The sequence below is a fragment of the Rhineura floridana genome, chromosome 6 (assembly GCF_030035675.1).
Source record: "Rhineura floridana isolate rRhiFlo1 chromosome 6, rRhiFlo1.hap2, whole genome shotgun sequence".
NCBI lineage: Eukaryota > Metazoa > Chordata > Lepidosauria > Squamata > Rhineuridae > Rhineura > Rhineura floridana.
The window spans coordinates 138,246,935-138,273,739 of record NC_084485.1 but is presented as its reverse complement, the minus strand read 5'-3'; the positions used below and the strand labels follow the sequence as shown (position 1 = coordinate 138,273,739).

The 26,805-nt window shown below is 41.9% G+C and overlaps 1 pseudogene; it reads right to left on the bottom strand.

Moving 5' to 3' along the window:
- Positions 1 to 23,395: 23,395 nt before the first annotated feature.
- LOC133386886 (arylacetamide deacetylase-like 4) overlaps positions 23,396 to 26,805 on the bottom strand; it is a 36,019-nt pseudogene continuing 32,609 nt past the window's right edge.

Genomic DNA, 26,805 nt, shown 5'->3' with positions numbered 1-26,805 from the left:
TGCTACTTCAGGAATGACTCTAACTGTTGGAAAAAACAAACTTAGCCTGCCCAAGATGCATGTTTTCAACCTGCTATGCTTAAACCACTTCATTTAAGGAAAGGTGGGCATCATCAATTCAAAACATAGAGCACACCTAGAATTTTGCTAGAACATATTTCACCTCCCACTGTTTTATCTTGTGCAAACTGAGACACTCCTGATGTCCACGAGATACTATTCTGCAGAATAGTCAGTGCAATTATTCCACAATTATTTTTGGAGTTTTTTTAGTGTAAATTTTGCAGAGTGTTGCTGTACTTCACATATTCACAGAAATAGAAGCAAAAGGAAATGATTTCTTATAGGAAACTACACTAAAATTGCAAAGTAAATCAGACAGATTTAAAGTGACTATCTGAACTATGTCAACTGTCTTAATAATGTTGCTTCCTCCCTGCTAAAACAAGATCAGCACAGCACATGTCTTATTTCTGTTATTTGGGCTGATTGCAGGTGTTGCACTCACCATATGCTCAGAGGCACATGTTACCAAATTCTTCCAAGATACACAGGAAGTGGATTGGACTGTGAAAGACCAACCCAAATGCTTAGGATAGGTGAAACTGACCACAGGGGATGGGGAGGAGGAGGGAGGGGAGGAAGGGGAGGGGAGCAGGAAGGAGGGGGAGGGGGAGGGCAGGTTTGATAATTTGCATGTTTATTGAGTTCAGTGGGATTTACTCCCGTGCAATCATGCTTTGGATGGGTAAAACTGACGGGGGGGAAGGAGGGATGGCTGAAGTGGGCAGGGAAGGAGGAATAAGGAAAAGGGGAGGGAAGGAGGAAAGGAGAAAAGAGGGGAAGGAGGGGAAAGCCAGGTCTGATCATTTTCATGCTTATTGAGTACAATGGGATTTACTCCTATATAATCATGGTTAGGATAGGTAAAACTGACCATGGGGGAGGAGCAGGGAGAGGGGAGAGGAGAGGGAAGGAGAAAGGAAGGGAAGAGCGGAGGGGAGGGAGGAGTAGGGGATTGGAGGGGGATGGGCAAAGGAAGGGGCAGGGGAGGGCAGGTTTGATCATTTGCATGCTTATTGAGTTCAGTGATATTTACTCCCATGCAATCATGCTTAAGATAGGTAAAACTGAACATCGGGAGGAGAATGGGGAGGGGGAGGATTGGAGGGGGAGCGGAGAGAAGGGGCAAGAGGGAGGGGATAGGAGGGAGGATAAGGGAGGGTGGGTTTGACCAGTTGCATACTTTTTGAGTTCAGTGGGATTTATTTCTGTGCAATCATGTTTGAAAATGGAAATGGACTGCCTTCAAGTTGATCCTGACTTATGGCGACCCTATGAATAGGGTTTTTATGGTAAATGGTATTCAGAGGTGGTTTTACCTTTGCTCCTCTGAGGCTGAGAGGCAGTGACTGGTCCAATGTCACCCAGTGAGCATCATAGCTGTGTGGGGATTTGAACACTGGTCTCCCAGGTCATAGTCCAACACTGATCTGGGGAAGGGGCAGGGAGGGGAGGGGGAGGGGAGGAGATTGGGTGGCTGGGCACTGGGCAGAGGGGAAGCCCCTTTCCAAAAGGAAGAGATTGTGAACAGTATCATTGCTTTTCAGCGTTTCCCCACCTTTTTATTCTACAGCAGGCACATGTAGCCTGCCACCGAAGTTTAAACTAAAGCTGTCCCTGGCCACATCTACACCAAGCTTTTATTTCACTTTGGGCAGTCATGGCTTCTCTCAAAGAATCCTGGGAAGTGTAGTAAGGGAAGGGTGCCGAGAGTTGCTAGGAGACGCCCTGTTCCCCTCACAGACCTTTAATTAGAGTGGCTGAGTGTTAAACCAGTCTGGCCACTGGAGCTCTCTCAGTGGAATAGGAGTCTCCTCTCAGCACCCTTCACAAACTACCCTTCCCAGGATTCTTTGGGGGAAGCCATGACTGTCTAAAGTGAAATAAAGGTCAGGTGTGGGTGTGGCCCCCTGATTAGCCAAGCCAAGTAGCTGTGAGTCTGGCTTTTAGAACAGTGACAGTTGGTTCTTACTGAGCATGCCTGACACTATCATAGGGTTCCAGCCAAAACTTCTTAAATTAATTAAAAATCAGCCAGACATTTTTAAAACTTTTAAACTGCAGAAGATGAAGGTCAGAGTATAGGGCAATGTCAGTAACAGGATTACAGGTACTCTGTGAACATGGCTGATTTTTAATGAATTTCAACAGATTATGAGAACTCTGACAGAAGAAAGTCCAAAAGGCATTTGGGTTTCTCCCCCTCTTTTTAGACTTTGAACTCTCAATTCTTCCTGACTGTTTTGTGTATCACCATGAAAATTGAGAGGGTTGTTAAGCAAGCGCTTCTGAGTTCAGGACTATAAGTTTTGTAAGGTTTTGTTTTGAAATGACATGGGATGCATCAGAATGGCATTGGGGTATTTTCAATTTAACATTGCAGAATGTGAAAAATCAACGCTGGAGTGGCTGTATAATTAATTTTAATTGTGACCTGCACTTTTAGTGAATGTTTGGGTGCCTTCTTTTATCTTGCTGCAGTCTATGGAGTAACAAAATAAACACGATTCTATTCTAGTAATCAGTCTGCCTCCACCGATGTGTTCCTAGGATTGCCATATCTCACATGAGCCTCCCTGTGTATTAGGATTTTCCTCAGAGTCCCTTCTCCAGGTTACCACCAACGTGAGAGGTGAATGCTACAAGGGACAGGGCCTTCTCGGTGGTGGTAGGATAGCCATTCAGAATGTTGCCCAAAAGAAAAGAAGACACAGATTAGCATATAATTTGTATGTGCTAATTTATATATGTAGTTACAAATTACTGTAATTTAAATAGAAATACAGTACATCTTGCCATAGTGAGGAAGACAGTGACCAGGTGACCTGCTCAGTTTGCTGTCCAGGTGCTAACTGTTGATGGCAACATCAAGGCCCTTACTCTCCCTTCTTTGGGTTCTTTATATTTAAATCAGACTGGAGCTGGACAGCCTGTTCTATGAAAGGTTGGGCACATGGCCACCCTATGGCACCCCAGGTTTGGATTTCTCTCCCTAATAAAGTTCTTCTGGTGCTTTGACAACCTTCTGGCATCATGATACATTCTTTTTTCTTTAATTTCTCAGACCCTTTCTGTGTCTTTATTTTATTTCTACCTTACCTTGGTTCACTGTTTGCTATGCTGTGTTTTTTCTATTTATTTTTTGGGATTTATTTTATTTTCAACAAGAAATTATTATTATTAATAATAATGAATGGTTCCTATGAAGTCATTTCACAATGCAATAAAACAGACAACCGCATATAGAAAACCAATAAAAATAATTACATATATAAAACAGTTAATATATTAGGGATGGTATAGAATATTCGCAAAATTGTATTTGGTATCAAATTCTGGGATAATCCACAAGTTCATCTCATCGTTGAGCAGGCTGCCACTCTGTGTGCTTTCACGGCTGTTAGCAACACCATAATTTTTAAATCCGCAGCGAGACTTATGTAATTATTTATGTAATTATTTTTGTAATCTGCTACTGCTGTATACATTATATAAATATACAGCAGCATAAGGAATAACAGAGAAAATTATGTAATTTTTCAGAAAAAATAACAACAAAGAAAGGGAGAAGCGGAAATCGCAATAACTAGTGGAACACAATTTGTAGTGAATAGGAACTGATACCTCATCTGACAAATTGAAAAATGGAACAGAATCATATAGCAAACCCCATCCCTATAATATATAAAAACAATTTCTAATGTGGTTGAAAACCACAATATCATTGATAAAACAATACCTCATAGGAAAGGCACAGCAGTTAAAACACCAGGTTTTAAAATCACCACCTGCCTAGCAAGGGAAAAGCCTGTCAGAATAAAAATGTCTTCACAAATCAATGGAAGACTATCAGAGAGTGGGCCACTGAAGCCTTATGGGCAAGGTGTTCCTCAATATTGGTACAGCCACTGGAAATGCCACATCTCTTGTCACCACCAGCCATGTCCACCTTCCTTTGTCAGACACAGAGAAGAACCTCCTGCTCAATCTTAGGGAGCAAGCAGGCAGGAATAGAAGGAGACAGTCCATCAGGTATCCTACACTGAAGTCATTTATGGATTTAAGTGTAATCATCAAGTTTCTGAATGGTACAAGAGGCGACCTGGCAATCAGTGCAGACACATCAAGATAGGTGTAAATGCCTTGTCATGGATATGCGTGCACTAGCATCTCTGCAGCCTCATTCGAGACCAAGTGAAGTTTCCAAAGACTTTTCCAAGGCAAGCCCCGTCTACAGTGCAACGATCTGAAGCCTATTTTGGCATTAAGTACGCTTGCCTTGCTAGCTGCCTGACCCCAGTGACAGACTCTAGATTATGGAATGCATATATAAATGAATAAAAATAAAGAAAATCTTGCTATAGCAATGGTATGTGTTACCATAGCCGTGGCTGTGCTAGCTGGAGCTGACAGGAGCTGTAATCCAAAACATCTGGAGGGCACCAGGTTGGTGAAGGTTCTCAGAGTGAGTAGATTCCATTTTCCTGGGGCAGAGTGGGAGAAATGATGTTATTTCAGCACTATCCACCAGGGACAAGTTTACATATTCACCGGAAGATAAAAATCAGTGTTTCTAAAGATTGTGATGGTGGCTTCTCCTCCCCCTCCCCCACCCATTCCCAATCTTCCTTTCTTTGTTGCGTTCAGTTTTGTGACTTCTCTCCAGACACATTTGGTGCTGATATTCTCTCTTAACAATATCAAGACGACCGTCATTCTGAAGTGAAATCCAAACTGCAATGGCTTTCACAACAAGCCACAATCACTCTTGTTGTTTTCGCATGTTCTCACTCTTGCCGGCTTCAGTCACACTGTGAAGTCTCAGTTCCTCAGTCCTCTGCCTTGGGCTAATAGTTTATAATAAAGCTCAGTCTCTAATATGACAAACATAAATGGAGGAAGGGATGTCATAAAAGAAAAAGATGAAACCATTTCCCCCTCCCCCTCCTGCATTCCACACTCTGGAGTCTCCCTCTGGGGTCTGCTGATTTATCAAGCAGCATGCAGGCACCTCTATGTAGTTCTTCTCTAGCTACCATTTGCTTGCTCCAGCACAACTGAGGTACCATTCATCAAAGGAGGCTGGCTTCAGAACAATGTAGTGTCGATGCCAGTAATCGATCCAAGGAACCAAGTCACTTCATCACCATGGGCCTACTCACCGCTATAACTAACTAACTAACTAATCTGTATAGTGATGGGCCTGGACACCTTTCTGCTCTTATTGTCACAGCGTAGAGGGCTGAAACAAAATATAACAGGTTGCATGTGAAGAGTTGGCAGACATCTCCTTTCTAGGAGAGCTGAAAATGCCCCAAAATTCTCCTCAGAATTCTCTTCAGCAAATACTATCACCAATATTTGCTGCATTATGAAATATTTGCTGATTTTTTTAACCACATATTTGATATATTTTAATATATTTTCTCTTTAAGCCAGAGGTAGCCTATATGGTGCCCTTCAGATGTTGGTAGATTACAGGTGCCATTGTTCCAGATCATTGACCATGCTGGCTGGAACTGATGGGAGGTGTAGTACAGCAGCTGAAGGGCACCACATTGGCTAGCCCCCTTTTAAAGATGCCACAGAAATCTTTGTTGTTTTTGCTAAAGAAAGATTCACATGGCCACTCCTCTAGAACTGTCAGATATTTGGCTGCTGTATGATATTGGGTTTTATTATTTGCTGACAGTATTTGACAATTGGTATGCAACAACATTTAGTGTTTGATAATGCTTAATAGGTGAAATAAAGTAATATTCACTGCTTCATAGTAATTGATACCTGACATGCAACAGTATCTAACTGACAGTACTGGGTAGCTGATACGCAGTGGCAGTAGGGATGGAGGGATCTGCCAGCTTTTGTTCTCTTGGTTCTCATTGTCCCAAACTTAAATTTAGTTCTCCACATTTCTTCAGCAATTAGCAATTAAAAAAAATCCTCATGAATTTTTTTTAGCAGTTTAGTGCAAATTTCTCCTAATAAATGCATTTTTATATGTAGTCTTGACTAATGTACACATTTGTGCAAGCAGTTTCTCCTAATATAAAGCATTTTGTATGTTGTTCTCACGAATATATTATTTTAAATGCACTTTCCCTCCTAATATATGCATTTTTGTAAACACTGGTTGGAGGCATGGCAAAACTCAGATAAGTGCAAATTATGGAGGATGGCCGTGTTGCAGTTATCATATTGTTTCATAAAATCTGTATTTGACAGATTCAGCTTTAAATGTGAACTGAATTAAATTTCTTCTCCATTCCTAAATGGCAATTACTATTTGATAGCTGGCATGTAATAATATTTACCTCTCAATGCATTTGGCATTTCTGGGAGTCCTCCTTAACAACTGGCAGAAACCATTCCACCCACACACCAGGAGTCTCTAGAACACTGACAAGAAACAGTATCCTCATTCTGAATGGCTCCATGGAGTTGGGAGTTGGAGGCACTGCTTGGCAGTGGTTCCGTTCCTACTTGGCGGATCGTCACCAGAAGGTAGTACTTGGGGAACATTGCTCAACTCCTTGGACTCTCCATTGTGGAGTCCCTCAGGGGTCAGTTTTGTCCCCCATGCTTTTTAACATCTACATGCAGCCTCTGGGTGCCGTCATCAGGAGTTTTGGAGTGCGTTGCCACCAGTACGCTGATGACACGCAGCTCTATTTCTCCTTTTCATCTTCTACAGGTGAGTCTGTGGATGTGCTGAATCACTGCCTGACCGCGATAATGGACTGGATGAGAGCTAATAAACTGAGACTCAATCCTGACAAGACTGAGACACTGTTGGTGAATGCCTTCCCTGCCCAGATGGTGGATGCTTACCCTGTTCTAGATGGGGTTACACTCCCCTTGAAGGAACAGGTTCGTAGTCTTGGGGTTCTTTTCGATCCTTCCTTGTCTCTGGAGGCGCAAGTGGCCACGGTGGCAAGGAATGCATTCTACCACCTTCGGTTGGTAGCCCAGCTACGCCCCTATCTGGACAGGGATGACCTCGCCTCAGTTGTTCATGCTCTGGTAACTTCTAGGTTGGATTACTGTAATGAGCTCTACGTAGGGCTGCCCTTGAAGACAGTTTGGAAGCTTCAGCTAGTGCAAAACGCAGCAGCCAGACTGCTGACGAGGACCAACCGGTCAGCGCATATAACACCTGTTCTGGCCCGTTTGCACTGGCTACCTATTTGCTTCCGAGCCAGATTCAAGGTGCTGGTTTTGACCTATAAAGCCGTACACGGCGTGGGACTGCAGTATCTTGTGGAACGCCTCTCCCGCTATGAACCGACCCGGTCACTTCGCTCAGCGTCTAAGGCCCTCCTCCGGGTACCAACCCATCGGGAAGCCCGGAGGACAGTTACTCGATCTAGGGCCTTTTCTGTAGTGGCCCCCGAATTGTGGAATAGCCTCCCCGAAGAAATACGCCTGGCGCCGACGCTTCTATCTTTTCGGCGCCAGGTTAAGACCTGGCTATGCTCCCAGGCATTTTAAAGCGTTTAATGTTACAATTTTAAATCTCTTTGTTTCAGTTTATTTATTGTGATATTTTGTATTTCTGTACTTTTAATCTTTTGTACACTGCCCAGAGAGCTATTCGCTATGGGCGGTTTAAAAATGAAATTAAATAAATAAATAAAATAAATGATGATTTAGTGACGCCATGAAGCCAGAGTGGGGGAAATGCTTCCTGTCCTTGCTCTAAGGCAAGGTTCGAAGGACCGTTGGGAGGAGATGAGTGTCCGCCACCAGGATTCCTAGGAGCTCTGTTGCCACCAAGACCATGAAAGTAGCAGTGGCAGTAAAAATACCACTTGGGGATGGTTTTGGGAAACCTTTAGGCCCCGCTGAACACCCAGGTTTTGGGTTGGAGCCACAAATGTTGGATAATGATCTTTCAACTCAGCCTTAGTTTGAATTATGCTGCTGTTATTATATTGTCTTACTGCCTCTAAATAGTTTAGTTCAGTGAGTGTTAGCTACCTTGAGAGGTCATTTTGAAATGAATGAATTAATGCACAATAATAGCATCTCCAAGCCTAGTTTTACCACAAAGGGAATGTCCTATTCCCTTCCTCCTCATTCCAGTTTCTGGCACTGTAAGAATGCTTCTTCAGAACATGACTCTGAAGCCTTGATTTTACAACAGTAGTAATCCTTTAGCAGCAATGATACAAGGAAAAGTCTTGTTCTATGAGAGTTTGCTTCTATATTCTAAAAACAGTGATGCTCATGATAGTCACAACTGAACAGATATGTGGTGGAAACTCCTGGTTGAAAAATGCTGAGCAGACTATGAGTACCAGCCTTTACAAGGTTATGCAGGACATAATGTAAACATAATGTTCCTGTCCGCCCTTAGCAATGGCAATATAATTGTATGTTCTCCACAGTGGGTAATGCTTGGATAAATGAATGAAAGCACCAGTAAAGGCAGTGTCATTCTAATTTGTCTTGTGGTGACTTCCATTGCTACGTTACTTAAGGCAGCTTCACATCAAACAAGTATACATTTATATTTTTAAAATTAGGAAGCACGATATATGAAATCGTGTCACTTCTCACTTTTGTTTTTTAAAAGGAGTGGATATTAATACTTTGAAGCATGAGCCAGATCCCCCTTCCCCAGGTAGAGGGTTGTTGTAACTAGGGATGGAAGAATCCGTCAGTTTTGTTTCCTTCAGTTTTTCAGTCTTAAATTAAGTTTTCTGCATTTCTGCAGCAATTTGCATTTTTTAAACAAAAATCCTCATGAAAATTCTTTAGCATTGTAATGCAAATTTTGTTGGAAGTGGGGCAAGAGCAACTCCTGTTTTGTTCTTGTGCTTGTGTTCCAGAAGGGAGTTAGGGTCCTCCAGATGGATAGATTACCTTTACCTGTGATGCTCTGACTGACTTCCTTCCATTGGTAGACTGATACGTCTTAAGGAAGCTTATCTGCCCCTCCTCCTCCTTCCCTTTCCTCTCTTCTCTTCTCCGACTGTCTGGGAGAGAGAAGACACCCTTTGTCTCTGCTCTTTCTCCTAGCCATGAGGGTAACTCCCACACCTGGGCGTTATACCTCCAACTTAGTCAGTTAGTTAGAACTAGGTATTCCTTTCTATCTACTATGTATTTCTATAAATAAACTAGCTTTTATTATTTTACTAAGTCTCCGGTCTCAGTCATCCTGATGCAGGGTAAAAGCCTGCTTTCTTAGGTAAACGCACACACACGCTGGCACACTCGCATTTCAACATCAGCTGTTACTCTCCTGCTGTGCTGCTTTAAACCAAATTGAGCACACAAACACAGCAACAAATTTCTCCCAATAAACACATTTGTGTATGCAGTTTTGACTAATGTACACATTTTTGCAAGCAATTTCCTCTAATATAATGCATTTTCATATGTTGTTTTCACCAATATATTCATTTTTGTGCATACTTTCCCCTAATATATTTATTTTTGTAGATACTGGTTGGAGAACCACATAGCAAAATTTGGAGAAATGTGAATTTTGAAGGATGGTTGTGCTTTGGTTCTCATATTTCCCCCCCAGAAAGTATGAATTTGACAAATTCGACTTTATATGTGAACGGAATTGAATTTCTCTCCCATCTCTAGTTGTAGCAGAGTTTTATAGATGTTCTCTATCTGCCATAAAAGCAGGACGCTAGCTTCTTATGAAGAAAACAAATGGTTTATGGATGTGACATTACAGAAGCACATCTCACGCCAACAGGCATCCCAATAAGCTCTCTCACAGCTTCCTCCTTCCCAGGCTGCACTAGGATACAGATGGCCCCTCCTCTACATTTCAGCTCTTCATTCTTCATCAGTAGCTGTTGTACACTCTTTGCAAGGAGAAAGGCTAATGATGTGAAGACCTGGGGAAAATATGTAAACAGGGAGGGGGAAACAGTTTTTAAAAAAATTTCCCCAAAAGCCTTGTTTTGTTTCAATTTCTTTTAAAAATTTTGTTTAAAAAATTGATTCTGATATATTTTCTTTATGAATGATGAATAAAATGTTTAAGACAAGGTGTTAATATATTTACTAACCCTCAATGATTTCAAAAACCAAGTAACAGGAGGAATTTGAAGTAAGACTATGTACAGCATCAGATCATTACAATTTCTCTTTACTGAGAATATGGTGGGGAATTTTATATATACATACATGTATAGCTAATGGGGAATTCAATATACATAAACAATTAGCAAAATACATTCTTTTATAAAGCTATAAAGGTTCGTAACATTTTAATAGTTTAGTAGGAAGCCAGATCTTTTTCTCTTTGGACCTGTCTCCCTGACTGCTGATTTGTTTGGAACTATTTGTACTCTGAACAATTGATAACACTGAACAAACACTGAACATCCCTGTACTCTCCAAGACGTAGAAAGGATTGCATTAACTAAAATACTTAGCTCATAGGTGAAAATGTACTTTCATGTAAAGTACTGAACATTGCCAAATTCATTAGAACACCAAATTCACTAGAACACGATGCAGAGAAGTACAGTACCTATGCAATGCCTATGCAAATTAACTGTGTAATACTGTAATGCCTATGTCATTCTGATGTGTTAAAGTACAATGTACCTATGCAAATGCCTGTGGAATACTATTGTGTCTATGGCATTCTGATGTGTTAAATCCTGATTGGTAGATGCTAAAGTCTTTGTCCTGAAATGTATAAAAACCCCAGGCAACCAGTGCCATGAGGCAGTTCTCCACTCACTAAGAGGGAGACTGACCAAGTGTACACTTGTCATCCAATAAAGGCCTACCTTTTTGCTGCAAGCCTGTGTCTTCAAATGTTTTATTCAAGGACCCCCAGCAAAAGAACCCAAGGAGAAATACAAAATTCTCCAACATTTGGAGAACATGGAGGCGTGGGTTTTTATACAAACCGTTGATTGTACACTGATCAAATGCAAGCAAAACGCATTTCTGCCTCTAGAAGGCACTGCCACTGACACAAAAGAAGGATCTGGTGCCTTCTTCACTTGTGAGCTTTCCCTTGTTGGTGTAGTTGGTAAATCTGTTTCTGCCCTTTTGTCTGGGCCTCAATGAACCAGGAGTGGGAGAAAGTACAGAGCAACACAAAAAAGCAGAAAATAATTGCGATAAAGAAAATGAGTCTGATTAAATTTCATGTAGTATTCTGAGACTTGGTTCCCCTGCCTTCTTTTTATCAGCTCTTTCTGTGGAAATGAATGCTTTATGTCTGCTTGACACTGAGGACTGGAGGAGCTGTAATAATTTTCACAACACCTAATAATTTTCTTTTTTTTTACATTTTAAAAGATGTTTTTAGATATTTTATTGGTTGGGTTCCTTTGAGATGAAGGGCAGGATATACGTTTAATAAGTAAATAATTATAATATTGGTGGTTTCTTCCAGGGCTTGGTTGGTACTCCAAAACTTCGACTCCGACTCCTCTATTTTTCTACTGTCTGACTCCGACTCCAACTCCACCCAAAATTGCTTCCAACTTCACAGCCGTGCAAAGGGCTGTAAATGTCTTTTTAAATTGAAAGCTGTCATAGGAGCATTTTTATCGCTGCCTGAATATGCGCTGATCTTGGCATCACAGCATTTGTTTTCATCTGGGTCCTGTGTCATACACTGACACACAAAATGTTTTTCATCTTGAGTTATGGTGAAATGCTCAACTACAGCTGACTTCATGGGAAGCTTCTTTGACATTTTGAATTTATAATTTTAAAAAATTGTCAATCAAAATTTATTTTGAAGCCGGAGTCGGAGTCGGTACATTTCTACCGACTCCGACTCCACCCAAAATTGCTTCCGACTCTGACTCTGACTCCACCCAAAATTGCTTCCGACTCCGAATCCACGACTCCGACGTCACAGCCCTGGTTTCTTCTGTTTTTATTGTTTTTGGCCTGCTCCTCATAAAACTGGCAAAACCAAATAGATACCAGGTCCCCTATAGTTCAGCAGCTTGTAGCTCAATTTGTAACAAAAAAATGGAAAAGTAAATTCAATTTGTAATTATTGTCTGAATAAACTGTACTTTGAAGATCCCGAATGCAATTTTATGGGCAAACTAAGTTATACATAATACAATTGATGTTCCTAGAGCTACAAAGTGACTTTTAGTATGTAAAGGGTGCAAAAAAAATTGCATGTTTTTCCATTTTCCTCAAAATTTTAGGTGTTTCTACTAAAAACAAACAAACCCCACCCACACATGGGTTTTACCTCCCACGGCTTCAAATCTCTGTCAATTTTTCATTTCTAGGAAAGGCATAGAATAGGAGAACAGGAAGCCCTGGGCCTATGGTAGCTGGGGTTAGATTCATCTTGATGAGACACAAGTTGTGCAGGCCTGAATTACGAGTCAAAAGCTTCCCAGGGCATGAGATGGGAAGGAAGATGCATATGTAATGTAGAGTGGCACTGTCTCATAGTTTGGGCCTGGTCTTTCGGCAGAAAGCCATGGAACATAAGTGCTAAATGCGGGTAAGGAATAATATTTTATACATTGCTGCTGCTGTTGTTGTTGTTGTCATCATTAGTATTTTACCCAGCTTTTTAGCCCAAAACTCCCAGAGCTGCTTCATAATTCCGATAATGACTAGCTTTTATGGGAAAAGGTTTGGGGAGAGACAGTGCCATACTAAGCTGGTCTGTCAGCAGAGTCAATGGGTCAGCCTGTGAGTAGCTGCATTTGCTCACATTCATCCCTTGTTACTCTTCCACATCCTTTCTCACCTCTTGTTTCCCTCCCTGTCAAATTTTAGACTGTAGACTCCTTGGGGGCAGGGACCTGTCTTTTTTCTTCTGTTATTCTACACACATTCCTGTGAATCAGGAAATAATAAATCTGTTAGGCAAGCCTCTGGCAGTGTAAAAGTGGTAAAACAGTGGTGGCTACTGCCCATTGGGACTGGTAGGGCAAAAGACAGGAAGCCGAAGATTAGGTGGCCAATAACAGGGGGAGTCAACTAGTACTAATTTTGTCCCCATCCTCCTCTTTGCTGAGTTCTGCAAGGGCAAAGCTGAGACTGAGGAGTAGGAGGTTGATAGGCGGTGCAACCCCCCACCCCGCTTGTAAGTAAGAAGTCAGGCAGGTAGGGGCTGGATGAGGACAGACTCAGGTTGGTGGGTCAGTGCCCCATTTGCCCTAATGGACCAACCACTAATGGTGGTAAATGTTGATCCTTCCTCCTCATTTTATAGTTCCAGAGTTCCAACTCCTTTACTGCACCAAAGGAAAAAAAAGCAACTTTTCAAAAAATCGCACTTATTGAAAGTATATTCTTCAGTATATGCTAAATGGGTAGATTAAACCATTGGGAAATGGAATGGTTTCCTTGGCACCAGGTTAGTCTACAATATGCTAAATGAAGCAAACTATGTGAATCAATAATACGAACAGAAGAAGTAAGGAAGGACCGTAAGGTCAGTGCTCTGCAGGCAGAAGTCCTGGCATCTCCAGTTAAACCCCCACAAAATTATACTCACTAATAGGCAAAAAAACCTTGTGGTCTAAGAATGCACCTATAGCCAACAGATATTTCTATCAACCTTTAAAAACAGGGAAATTGGGCAGCTATAGTGAATGCACCAGGGGATCAGGACACTTGACCTTCTCTTTGAGATATTGTACTGCCCTAGAAATTTGTAAAAATGCAAACGCATCATGAATTCAGTGGGATTTACTCCTGTGCAATCATGCTTAGGATAGGTGAAACTGACCTCACGGGCAGGGAGGGGGAGGGGGAAGGGGGAGAGAAGGGGAGGGATGGGGATGAAGGGGAGAGGGGGAGGAGGAGGGAGGGGAGGGGATTTGGTGGATGGACACTGGGCAGAGGGAAAGCCCTTTTCCTTTCCAAAAGGAAATCATTGTTAACAGTACCATTATTTTGCAGGGTTTCCACCACCTTTTTATTCTACAGCACATGTAGTCGCCCAAATTTAAACCAAAGCTGTCCCTGGCCACATCCACACCGGACATATATTCTACTTTAAACAGTCATGGATTCTTCCAAAGAATCCTGGGAAGTGTAGTTCGTGAAGGGTGCTGAGAGTTGTTAGGAGACTCTTATTCCCAACAGAGCTCCAGTGGCCAGAATGGTTTAACAGTCAGCACCTCTTCTGGGAATTGTAGCTCTGTGAGAGGAAAAGGGCATCTCCAGCAACTTTCAGCACTCTTCCCAAACTACACTTCCCAGGATTCTTTGGGGAAAGCCATGACTGTTTAAGTGGAATAAATGTCAGGTGTTGGCTATAGTCCCCTGATTAATCAAGCCAAACAGCTGTTAGTCTGGCTTTTAGAACACTGACAGTTGGTTCTTACTGAGCATGCCTGTGCTATCATAGACTCCAATTTTGAATTTCTTAAATTAATTAAAAATCAGCCATGCATTTTTTTTCAACTTTTAAACTGCAGAAGATGAAGGTCAGAGTATGGGGCAAGGCCAGTAATAGGAGTACAGGTACTCTGTGAACATGGTTGATTGATTTTTAATTAATTTCAACAAATTATGAGAACACTGACAGAAAAAAATCCAACAGCGGTCTGAACTTTTTTTCTTTTGTCTTATACTTTGAACTCTAGATTCTCTCTGAGTGTTCTGTGTATTGCCATGAAAACTTAGAAGGTTGTTAAGCAAGCATTTCAGGAATATAAGATTTGTAAGATTTTGTTTTGAAATGATTTTATGGGAAGCAGCAGAATGGCATATTTTCAATTTAACATGGCAGAAAGTGAAAAATCCAAGCTGGCTATAGTATACAGCCAATCTTGTGGCTGTATAATTACTGAAATGAAGAAAGCTTCAGGTAGCCAGGAGTCGATTTTTGTATAGAAGGACTGTAAGCTCATTTAAGTTCTGCTACTCAAAAGAAATTCGTTATTTTTTTACTTCCAAGTGTATGTCTTTGGCAAGAGGCTTTGGCTGGTGGATCTTAAAGTTCTAGGGAGGGGAAACACAAAGTAGATTGTGCAACCCTGAAGTCTGCCCATCCCCCTGGTTTATACTATCATTTCTTGAATTGTACTACTTCAGTTATTGCATGTTTGGATGCCCCCCACCACTGCATATAGGAAATGGTACATTAAGAGAAGGGTTAACATCTTGTCATGCTATTTTTGTTATTTGCAGATTAATGTGGACATGGGGCAGAAAAGACACATTTGAAAGTGACACAGAGCAGAAATAGACTGATTTGTCCATCCTTAAGAGTTAAATAATACTTAAGCAGTAACTAACGTGATACACTCTTATTGAAAATTCTTAGCTGCCTCAACACAGACTGCAACTAGGATGTTTTCTTTTTCTTTTTCTGTATTTTGCTGTTATTGCTAGAGGGCTTGAAAAATCTCAGATAATGAAAATCTCTATTCAATACTGCCTGCTGGGCATTTAACAAGGGTTCTTGTAAGAGGACCCAGTACAAGTACGTACATGAATGAAAAGTGCAGGGGCCAACGCAGCATCACAGGCTGCAAAGTAGCCAACTGGAGGTAGCCTGAGACAAACTGGAACATGTAGACAATGACTCCTAGTGCCTCAAGGCACTGCTTCAAAAGGTGTCAACACCAATTAAATTGTAAAGGCTCTGTCAGCTTCTGAAAACTTACCCAGACAGGGACAAGAGAGGACAGAATCAAAGCATGATTTTGTGTATTTCACAGTACATGAATGTCTTTGTGATCCAGATGTGATCCTCTTAAAACTGGGTATCTTTGTCAATGTGAAAGGGAAGTAGGCTACGAGTGAGAAGGATAGATTTTCTTAATGAAAACTTGGTTGAACTTTTCCTGGTAATCAGCAACATTAATGTTAACATTGAAAAATTCAAAATGCAATGTATATTGAGATCTATGTGAAAAGATTAACGATCTAGGCAAATGGTGTGAAAATCCAGAAACTCTAAAGGTACACTGTAAAATATTGCAAGTCTTCTAAATGAGACTGCCGTCTTTCATAAGTGTATTTCTGAAAACATATGGAAATGTTCATCTATTTTCAAGCATTCACAAAATTCACCTGAGATTGTCAGCATTTATGTGGGTGAATGTTAATATTCACCATACTTGGAGTATTCACAAGGGCCCCTTCTGCACTATACATTTAAAGCAGTATTATACTACTGTAAACACTCATGGCTTTTCCCATAGAATCCTGGAACTGTAGTTTGTTAAAGGTGCTGAGAGCTGTCAAGAGACTCCTGTTTCCCTTACAGATCTATAATTCCCAGAGCGCCGTAGGAAGAGTGACTGACTGTTAACTACTCTGAGAATTATAGCTCTGTGAGGGTAATAGGCATCTCCTAATAACTCTCAGAACTCTTTAACAAACTATAGTTCTCAGGATTCTTTGAGGGAAGCCCTGGCTGTTTACAGTGGTCTAATACTGCTTGAACTGTATAGCGCAGATGGGCTCTAACACAATACGCAACCTACCTTTTCACCTTCCTTGACTGAGGGGAGGCCGACCAGCAAAATAATCGAACCCATTGGAAAAATGGTATCTCCAAGTTTCCTCACTTAAGGGATTCTGCAGTTCCTCGAGGGAAGACTTCAGTAGTTAACTTCTCATGGCCTGATTATTCCCCCTACAAACAACAGTCCTGATGTTGATGGTTCACTCACACTCAGTTACTCACAGGGACAGCCACACACCCTTCACTTCTGCGATTTCTTTCCAGTTTCACTTTGATTGCCTCTTTCCACTTTTAGACTCCAAAAGAGATTTTCTGGAGAAGGAGATGCAAAACATATACTCTACCATCACCCTTCATTTTGGAACATAATTTCTTTTCAGCAACCCTTACAACAACCCTCTGAGGTAGGTGTCTGTTATTAAACTTCTAAAAGGTCCAATAAAACAGTTCTCTGCTTTTCTCTAATTTTCCATTCCCTGGGGATTCTTAAAATATTCTTAAAATATTTTGTCAAAGCTTTGTATCTCATCCTTGTTAAAATACTCGAGGCACTATGAATTAATGATACATACACCAGTTTCTTCTGAGCGTAATAACAAGTAAGCCTTTCAAAGCTCGTCATCATTGCATTAGGGGTTCTCTGGTGGCAGAAAGCTTTGTTGCATAGGTTTGTTTTATTCTGCTAATAAGCCTGCATGAATCTGAACATACAGCATCTGTATTTAAAAGCCACGCTCCTGCCTGCTAAAGTTGTGACAATGTGACAAAAATGTAAAACAAATAATTCCTGGTTTCCTTTTAAAATGGACTGCCTTCAAGTCGATTCCAACTTATTGCGACCCTATGAATAGAGTTTTCTTGGTAAGCAGTTTTCAGAGGGGGTTTATCATTACCTCCCTCTGAGGCTGAGAGGCAGTGACTGGCCCAAGGTCACCCAGTGAGCTTCATGGCTGTGTGGGATTCGGACCCTGGTCTCCCAGGTCGTAGTACAGCACCTTAACCACTACACCACACTCAAAACTCAAAAGCCCTCGTTTTCCAAGATGCAGTAGGTGTTTCTTTTTTGTCAACCCTTTGCTAGTAAATTAAACTTGCAGAATGCAGGCATAGACCCACAGTGCTGGTAATGCAAATGGAAGTGTCATTTCTCCCTTTGCAAGCCTTTACAGCCAATGGCACACACACAAACCAAACCTCTCACTTACTTGTGAGTAAAGCAGGTCTAGGGAACCTGTGTCTCTCCAGATGTTGGACTACAGTGCCCATCATCCCTGACTAGCACTGACAGGAGTTGGAGTCCAGCAATGCCTGAAGGGGCACAGGTTTCCTATCCCTGAAGTAAACGAACCACACGGCAGGTGGGACAGAGACCTGAGGAGACAAGTGCACTAGCTCTGTCTCCCATTACTTTTCTCTCCCCCCACCAAAAAAAATTGTAGGTCAGTCTTCTGAAGCAGGAAGCCTTCTGTACACATGGAAGTTCCAAGAAAGTTTTAAAACCCTGATTTTCCAGGGTTCTGAAAGTTTCACACTTCAATTCGCAGAGGGTGTACAATGCTTTGGGGTGGGAGGAGGTTAACACCCTTGTCCCTGCTCTTCCTGGTCACCTGTAGAGAATGAGGCACAAAATTTCTCAGAAAATAATATTACTGGCCATTCTTTTTTAAAAATTCCTTTTCAAGCTCCTCTTGAACTGATAGAAAATTTCACCTCCCCCCAAGAAGATTTACCAAAATGCTCCACTTTCCCTGGCCACAAATAGTGTGGAGAATTTTGGATGGCCATTTTGCCCAGCCCTTGCGGAGATGTGAATAAAAGAAATCTCAGGTCATGTGCGTGTGTGTTATGTATAGAGGCAAACTTTTAAAAAGGTAAAACAAGGTCAAAACAAGAACAGTCATTTATTTTTTTAACCTAGGGCAGGTGCCAGAAAACCAAGACTGTCTCTTCTGAAGATTTTTTTAAAAACATGTGCTCAGTTTACAAGTACTTTGCCCTACAGTCCTCTGCATATGCTCAGGAGAACTGTCTTCTTTATTATTACATCAGATATGCCGCAATTAAGTGCACATTTTCCTGCCATTAGGGACCTATTATTCTTCCTGCTCTTTTCATCACATAGCAGCAGAGAAAGAATGCCAGCTGATTCGTATTGTCAGCTGAATGTGTGTGGAGGGAAAGCTTTGGAAAACATACTGGTTTTCTAGGTAATTCCTGTTTGAGCGCAGTCCTTGGTAACATTAACAAAAGGCCTTATAAGAAAGTGGAATTAATTGGGGCAGGCCCGTTATGTGAGAAGAATAGCCCTGCATTTTGTCTGCAAGCCTTCTTCACTCCACCCCAGAGAAGCCACTACCATTTAGAAAGGGGGCGGGAGAGATGAAATATGGCCTCAACACAGACAATAATATTCTCTTCTGCATACCCCCAATTTTGTTTTCTCTTACACCAGAAACATTCCCCCAATATAACATTAATGCTCTTTCCAGCATAGCAACACCGAAACAATATCAGGTATGGCCGATATATATTATACTTCATTAAAAAGAAGACAGAGTCTCGATGGTTTACCAGATTGTGACTCTCCATGGTTACCTGTCATTCAAAAAGATCTAGCTCTGAGGAATGCTAATTGGTTGTGTTAAAGCAGTGGGATAACTGAACTGTGGATATAGGCTGTAGAAAGAGCTTTGGATTCTGCAGTCATCCAGCTATGGTTGCGGGGTGCGATGAGGGTGGAGAGATAAAAACATCACCAGGCCTGTAAGTTGTGTATACTAGAAATTGCATTACTGATGATCAGTCGCATCTTGAGGCTTTTGAGGAAGGGTCGTAGCTCAGTGGTAGAGCACATGATTTGCATGGGAAAAGACCCGCATTCTGTATCTCTGGCATCTCCAGGTAACTCTGGGAAAGACCCGTGGCTGAAACCCTGGACAGCAGCTGCCAGTCAGTGTCTACAACACTGAGCTAGATGGACCAGCGATCTGACTTGGTATGAGGCAGTTCCTTATGATCCTTACTTTGAGAAAGGGTTCATCTGGGGCCTGGGATCAAAATCTGTTCCTAATCTCAGGGGTTCAAGGATATGTAAGGTAATCATTGTTAGGACGAGGCTGAGGGTCAAATTTAGACCTGGATCCTGAAGTACAGCAAGACAAATGCACAGCTCAGTCATCCTGGCAAACGCCAGACTCTTAAGTGGCCTAACCCATTCAGAGGTTTCATATTGCCTGCCAGTCCCTGAGGATGATGTTGCACACTTCCAGTCTCTTTTGTGCTTACCAAAGCTCTGAGCCCACATAATCCATTGTAGATCATCAGGTTAGTAGGACCCTGTGAATCTGGGTTTAAGCCCTTGAATCCCTTCCTGAAAATAATAGAGATGAGAGCGTCCAAAGTGCCTTTCCCTTTTGGATCAACTCCGATCATCACCAATTTATTGATCTATTAATTACATTGATATCCCACCTTTCCTCCAAGGAGCTCATTGTATCCTTACAACAACCCTGTGAGGTAGGTTAGACTGAGAGTCAATGACTGGCCCAGTGGGGATTTGAACCCTGGTTCTCCTAGGACCTAGTCCAACATAGCATAAACCATAAAGTACGTTTTGCGCATTAAACCAAAGAAACAAACCAGGATTCTGTCCTGGAAAACTAAACTGGGATCCTCCACTAATTAGATGTCTCTGATAAGTGTGTGTGTATGTGCGAAACCTGTATATCATATTTACACTTTAAAATCTTAAGTGTTCACCTAAGAAACACATAATTTGTAAAGAGTCTCTAAGCCAGGGATGGTTAACCTGTGGCCCTCCAGATATTGTTGGATTACAACTCCCATCAGCCCCAACCGTCATGGCCAATGGTCAGGGATGATGGGAGTTGTAGTCCAGCAACATCTGGTGGGCCTCATGTTTCCAACCCCTGCCCTAAACTCTGCTGCTTTGCACTGACAGTAGTATAATTAACAGAAAAAAGTTTACTTATTGTGTTTTCCTGTTGCTTGGTAGGCTGTGGAGAGCTGTCTAAATTAGGGAGTTAAGCTGAACCTGAATAAAAAACTGGAAGGAACCTTTATTTTTATTTCCTAAACTGGCACAGAAGCTGAATCAATTATTTGAAAGCCTTTAGCCCCATTTGAGTATTTGCCTTTGCCCTGCCTGTGTTCCCTGGCAATTGACTCCAGCGGGGAAACTTCCTGTATTCATGAACATGTTGTGAAACCCTGGAAAATCACAATGCAGAGCGCATAAAGAGGGCAAAGGCATCAAGAATGGGGTGTGTGAAGCTACCACTCTGTTGTACACTCTCCCCTCCTCATGTGTTAACTGAAACTCTATTCAGAATTCCTGAATAAAGCTTTAGCCGAACCAGAATAGAACGGGGGGAAATTCAGAATAAGGGTTCATTCAAACAACCAGTAACGGACAGCATGGCAGGGGGTGAGGCAGTGGCAAGGCGCAAACACAGTGGCTTTGCTGGTGCATTTGCACTTTCCAACCTTGCAGCTGCCTTGCCCCCTCCCCCTCTACTCCTGGTAAGCAGCAGCAGTACCACGACTGACCTGATGACAGGTGTGTGATGTCACCCCACCACGTCATCAGCTAGTGCAAACAACAAAACACCTGAGGTGGTTCACTCACTGCCTCTGCCAGCATCAGAATGAGTTCATAAAATAAAAACCATTATCTGGGAGGATTTATTTATTTGGGGTTTGTAAGGCTTCTGTATTCTGCTCTCTTCAAGGGCTGGGCCTTGGATGCCTTAGACTGAGCTGAAGGGGCCTGCTTCCCTTTGTGGAGAGATTTGGTCAACATGACAAACATACCATATATATGTGAGGTGATAACAGCAATACAAGTCAGAAGACGTAGGACTTAGGGCATATTGGGTGTTTGTCAAATTGGTTTCACATTACCATACAATGACAACAGCTCTGGAAATCTAAAACGAAGCAGGAGTATGTTTAATCTGTGAACCCAAAATAGGGGCAGGAAAACAGAACGATTACCGGAAGAGCAGAGAGGCCAGAGACAAAACCCAATCAAATAATTAAGTGTGAACACAAATCTTGATGGGGTTTGCAGTAGGGTTGGCAGGTCAGAAGCACCACAAACCCTGAGATTTCAGGGGCGGGCCCTAGTGATGTCATTAAGTATGATATATTAAGCATCAACCACACTTGCTTGGAGCATACTACTCAAACAAAAAAATTCTCTGATTGGAAATTAAGATTAGCTAAATGAGGTTGTTTCCAGGTCCGGCTAAAGTGACAGGATCATTCTTTCTCACCTGCTGCTCTACATTATAGCAGGGCAATTACCATATCTAGGAGAGGGAGCTTTTAGGGCCAGGGTGTGGAATCTTTTTCATCCCGAGAGCTGCATTCCCTTCTGGGCAACATTCTGAGGGCCATGAGTCCTCAGTGGTGGGTAGAGTCAGAGGCAAAAATGGGCAGATGTGAGAGTTATCTTTGTACACTAGGCTAGTTTCTACACACTCTATACTGCTATACTCCATCCAGGGAAGCAAGAGGCATTATCAGTGTTTGATGAATGACATGCTCCAGACATACAAAAACTCTCAAGGAGGGTACAAAGCAGGTCCAGTAGGGGACATGGCTGGGGGTGGTCTGGGGAGAGGCCCAAAGGCCAGACTGAGAGGCTCGGAGGGCCACATCCATCCACTGGGCTTGAGGTTCCTCACTCGTATCTTAGGGTAATGGGTGGGGATGTGGTACAGTGAGTACTGTAGGGTCCCTGGGACTGAAGCTGAAAGGAAGCAGCCTTCAACAGATTAGAGTGGAATGGTGGCATGGGGATAGGTGCTGTGTCAATGTGATTGAGTGAAAGGTTGGTGAGGAATCCTGCTGTATGACGAGTCTTGTAATTGAAGTCAGAGAGACTGTGTGGGAGTGATTTGGGAGGGAGAGAGACTGTGTTATGAGGAATCAAATACTGGGGATTTTTAATCTTTGATTCACCTCAGTGAACCAGAGTTTGGAAAACTTGCAACAGCAAAGATTCCTGGGAAACAGCTTCTCTGTGACCTCTGAGTAGCTACATATCTTGAAAGCCTGAGGGTATAGACTTCCTGACTCATATGAAAATTTGGGGAATGTAGCCCAGTAAGAATCAAGCGCTCCTTTCAAACAAAGAAACCGTTTGCATAAGGTTTATGATAATGTTACCCTTTAGGAGGAGGCAGGATAATGATTATATGAAACATCAGGAATTAACACAGCTATTATCTGGGAACTTATTAGGAAATGGGTTCTAGAAAAAAACAGATTCCTTGACCAGTACTCCTAACCTCTTTCATTGTTCTTATCTGTCAAGTCCACATCTTCCTAGTTTTGGTCTTATAGTTTTGACTGTAGATTTTGTAGTTGCGTTTTTGATGTGTTTCCAAAGATACTGTTTTATATTTGTTTCTGTATGCTGTTTTAAGCATAATCATTATCGAAAAGTGGCATACACATTGAATTAATAACAACAATGCAACAACCATATCCACCTGCAATCCTTTGTACTGTCATTGGATGCTGTACTTCAGCATTATCGTCACATTTGAGTGGCTATTTGGAGCACACAGGAAGGGACATATGCAAAAACAACCTCATGGTGCTTTGGATCTATATTGTATTTTATTGTATTTACTGTATTTTATTGTATTGTATTGAAATTTGATATGTACGTCTCCCAGAGTGGCTTCGGCCAGATAGGCGACCTAAAAATTAAATTTACATTTACATTTACATTTGGATCTAGACTATATTAAAAGCTTCCTCCAGATAATGGTGAGGAAATAACTGGAAATGAAAGCACCACTGTACATTTTGGAACCATACAGAATAATAGCTACAGAATAATGTAAAAGTGAGTGTTCAGAATTTTCAGTTTCCCCTTCTACACCCACTTTATAACACTCTAATAAAATGAATCAAATCTTTATATGCTGCTTTTCTGCAGGAAAATTCAAACAGGCCACTTTCAATAAATACAAGTCCATGGAATCCATCCTTCTCATGGTTCCAGGCTACACGCACATCATTGTCCTCTAGTCGCTTCTTATACAACAGCCCATTGTCTCTTAATACATCATATTCGTAAGTTAAAATGTATGTCTCAGGGAGTTCTCGAAAAATGCCATCCTCATCTAGGACTGGCTACAGCAATGTCTCATCCAGTCTGGCTTTTGAAAAAAATATTTTGAAAATGGAACAGGCATCGGGGGTTTATAGCCTCTGACTTTAAATTTTTCTGGGATGAGATTGGCATTAATCCTTTCCTTGATTTTCATGGTCATGTCCTCAGGAACATGAGCATTGTTCAGAACATCATCTAAGTTTTCAACTTCCTCACTGACAAACTTGAAAGCAAATTTGACAACATATTTCAAGGTCAAACCAGGACCAAAACAGTTTTGCTGATGGGCTGGCAATAAAAGATTTGATATCTGGAGGAATGGGTTCAACAGGATTTGGGCTCAAAGCTCTGGGAGATGCTGGCTTTTCATGAGTTCTCGGGACACAGTAGCAACAAGTGTTCCTCTACTACTGTCCTCACAAAGGACAATAAGGTTAGGATTCACACCATAGTCTTTCATATTCTTCATAAAGTACATAGTGGCAGCGACACAATCTGACAACTGGGTTGGATGTTGGAATGAAATGAAACCTGAAACAATCAAAACATTGCTCCTCAGCTTGGTTAAAACTTTGGAATCTCCTCTGCAGGCCATTAGGCAAGTTGAGATGGCCCACATCAGGCAACAAATGCTGGAGTGCCATTAAAGGGAAACAACTTCCAAATTGTTGTTACATGTTTATTACTTAGGTAGGTGAGGAAAGATGTGCCATTTGGTACCATCTGGTACCACTGCTTGTTGGGTGTAAAAATTACTCTATCTCTAGTAGGAAAAACATCTCTTCCTTACCCTTCTCATTGCTTTTCTGTTTAGCTTAATTCCTCAAAGGCCCATGTTACTCCCCCACCCGCCTATGTTTCCTTCATCACCAATGACAGGTAGGCTAGGGTTATAGATCCACACAGAAAATAAAAAGCAAAATACTTTTTTGTATTATTATAGCACCAAGCCCAAAGGCGAATATTAGCAGGAAGGAGTGTGTAGTAGTGAGGACTCATGTTCAATAGAGCTGATGCAAGCATCTGAAAACTAGGCCTGAGTTTGCTTTCCCTGACTAAGCAGCAGCGTTTCATTGACCTCTTTTTAATGGGCAGAATGATCACTCTGCCGCCAGAGGGCATCAGTGGCTAGAGAACATGGTGGAACACACCCTGCTCCCGGCCATGCCTGTAGGCAACAGCAAGCTGAATGAATGACTAACATATACCTCTGTCCACTTTATGTAGATGCTGTCTCCTCTTTTAAGCTATCATGAAGCTTTAAATTAATATTGATGGACTTTTAACATTTATTGATTTTAAAATGTTTTGACATGTGTTGAAAGGCAGGATATAAATGTATAATTAATTTTAAAAAAACTATTAAATTCAATATTTGATGCCCAGATGACCCATGTTCTGCACCAAGAGAAGGGGAATTCATAGCACAGTTTTTAATCCTATTATGTTCAATGGGGCTTACTCCCAGGTAAGTAGGTACAGGATTGCAGCCTGTATGATCTTGCACATTTAGCAAATATGCATTATCTTCCATATTATACAGCCACAAGAATGGCTGTATACTATAGCTAGTGTGGATTTTTCACATTCCACAATGTTAAATTGAAAATACCCCATGCCATTCTGATGCTTCCCATAAGCTCATCTCAAAACAAAACCTTACAAAAATTTTAGTCCTGAATTTAGAAATGCTTGCTTAACAACCCTCTCAATTTTCATGGTGATACACAAAACAGTCAGATAGAATCGAGAGTTCAAAGTCTAAAAAGAGAGAAAAAAATCCCAGAGCCATTTTGGACTTTTTTGTGTGTCAGAGTTCTCGTAATCTGCTGAAATTCATTAAAAATCAGCCATGTTCACAGAGTACCTGTAATGCTAATACTGACCTTGCCCCATACTCTGACCTTCGTCTTCTGCAGTTTAAAAGCTAAAAAAATGCCTGGCTGATTTTTAATTAATTTAATAAATTTTGCATTGAACTGAATGATAATGTTGGGAATGCTCAGTAAGAACCAACTGTTACTGTTCTAAAAGCCAGACTCATAGCTTTTTGGCTTGGCTAATTGGGGCCACACCCACACCAGACTTTGATTTCACATGAGACAGTCATGGCTTCCCTCAGAAAATCCTGGGAAGTGTAGTTTGTGAAAGGTGCTGAGAGGAGACTCCTATTCCATTGACAGAGCCTCAGTGACCAGACTGGTTTAATAGTCAGCCACTCTGATTGAAGCTCTGTGAGGGGAACAGGGCATGTCCTAGCAACTCTCAGCACCATTCACTAACTACACTTCCCAGGATTCTTTGAGAGAAGCCATGACTGTCCAAAGTGAAATAAAGGCCTGGTGTGTATGTGGCCAGGGACAGCTTTGGTTTAAATTTGGTTGGACAGCTACATGTGTGTGCTGTACAATAAAAAGGTGGGGGAAACACTGAAAAGCAATGATACTGTTCACAATGTGTTCCTTTTGGAAAAGAAAGGGGCTTCCCCTCTGCCGAGTGCCTACACACCCAGTCTCCTCCCCTCCATGTCCCTCCCCTGGGTCAGTGTTGGACTATGACCTGGGAGACCAGGGTTTGAATCCCCACACAGCCCTGAAGCTCACTGGCCTGTCAGTCTCAGAGGAAGGCAATGGTAAAACCACCTCTGAATACTGTTTACCATGAAAATCCTATTCATAGGGTCTCCATAAGTCGAGATCGACTTGAAGGCAGTCCATTTCCATTTTCAAACATGTTTGCACAGAAATAAATCCCACTGAACTCAAAAAGTATGCAACTGATCAAACCCACCCTCCTTCTCCTCCCTCCTATCCCCTTCTTCTTGCCCCTTTCCTCGCCCTTCCTTTGCCCCTCCCCCCTCCCCATCCCCTTCCAATCCCCTCATTCCCCTTGCCCCTCCTCCCCCTCCCCTTCTTCTTCCCCATGGTCAGTTTTACCTATCGTAAGCATGATTGCATGGGAGTAAATACCATTGAACTCAATAAGCATGCAAATGATCAAACCTGCCCTCCCCTCCACCTTCCTTTGCCCCCTCCAATCCATTCCTTCCCCCTCTTCCTCCCCTCCCCTCTTCCTTCTTCCTCCTCCCTTGCCCACTCCAGCCCTCCCTCCCCCTGGTCAGTTTTATGTATCCTAAGCATAGAATCATAGAATAGTAGAGTTGGAACGGCCCTATAAGGCC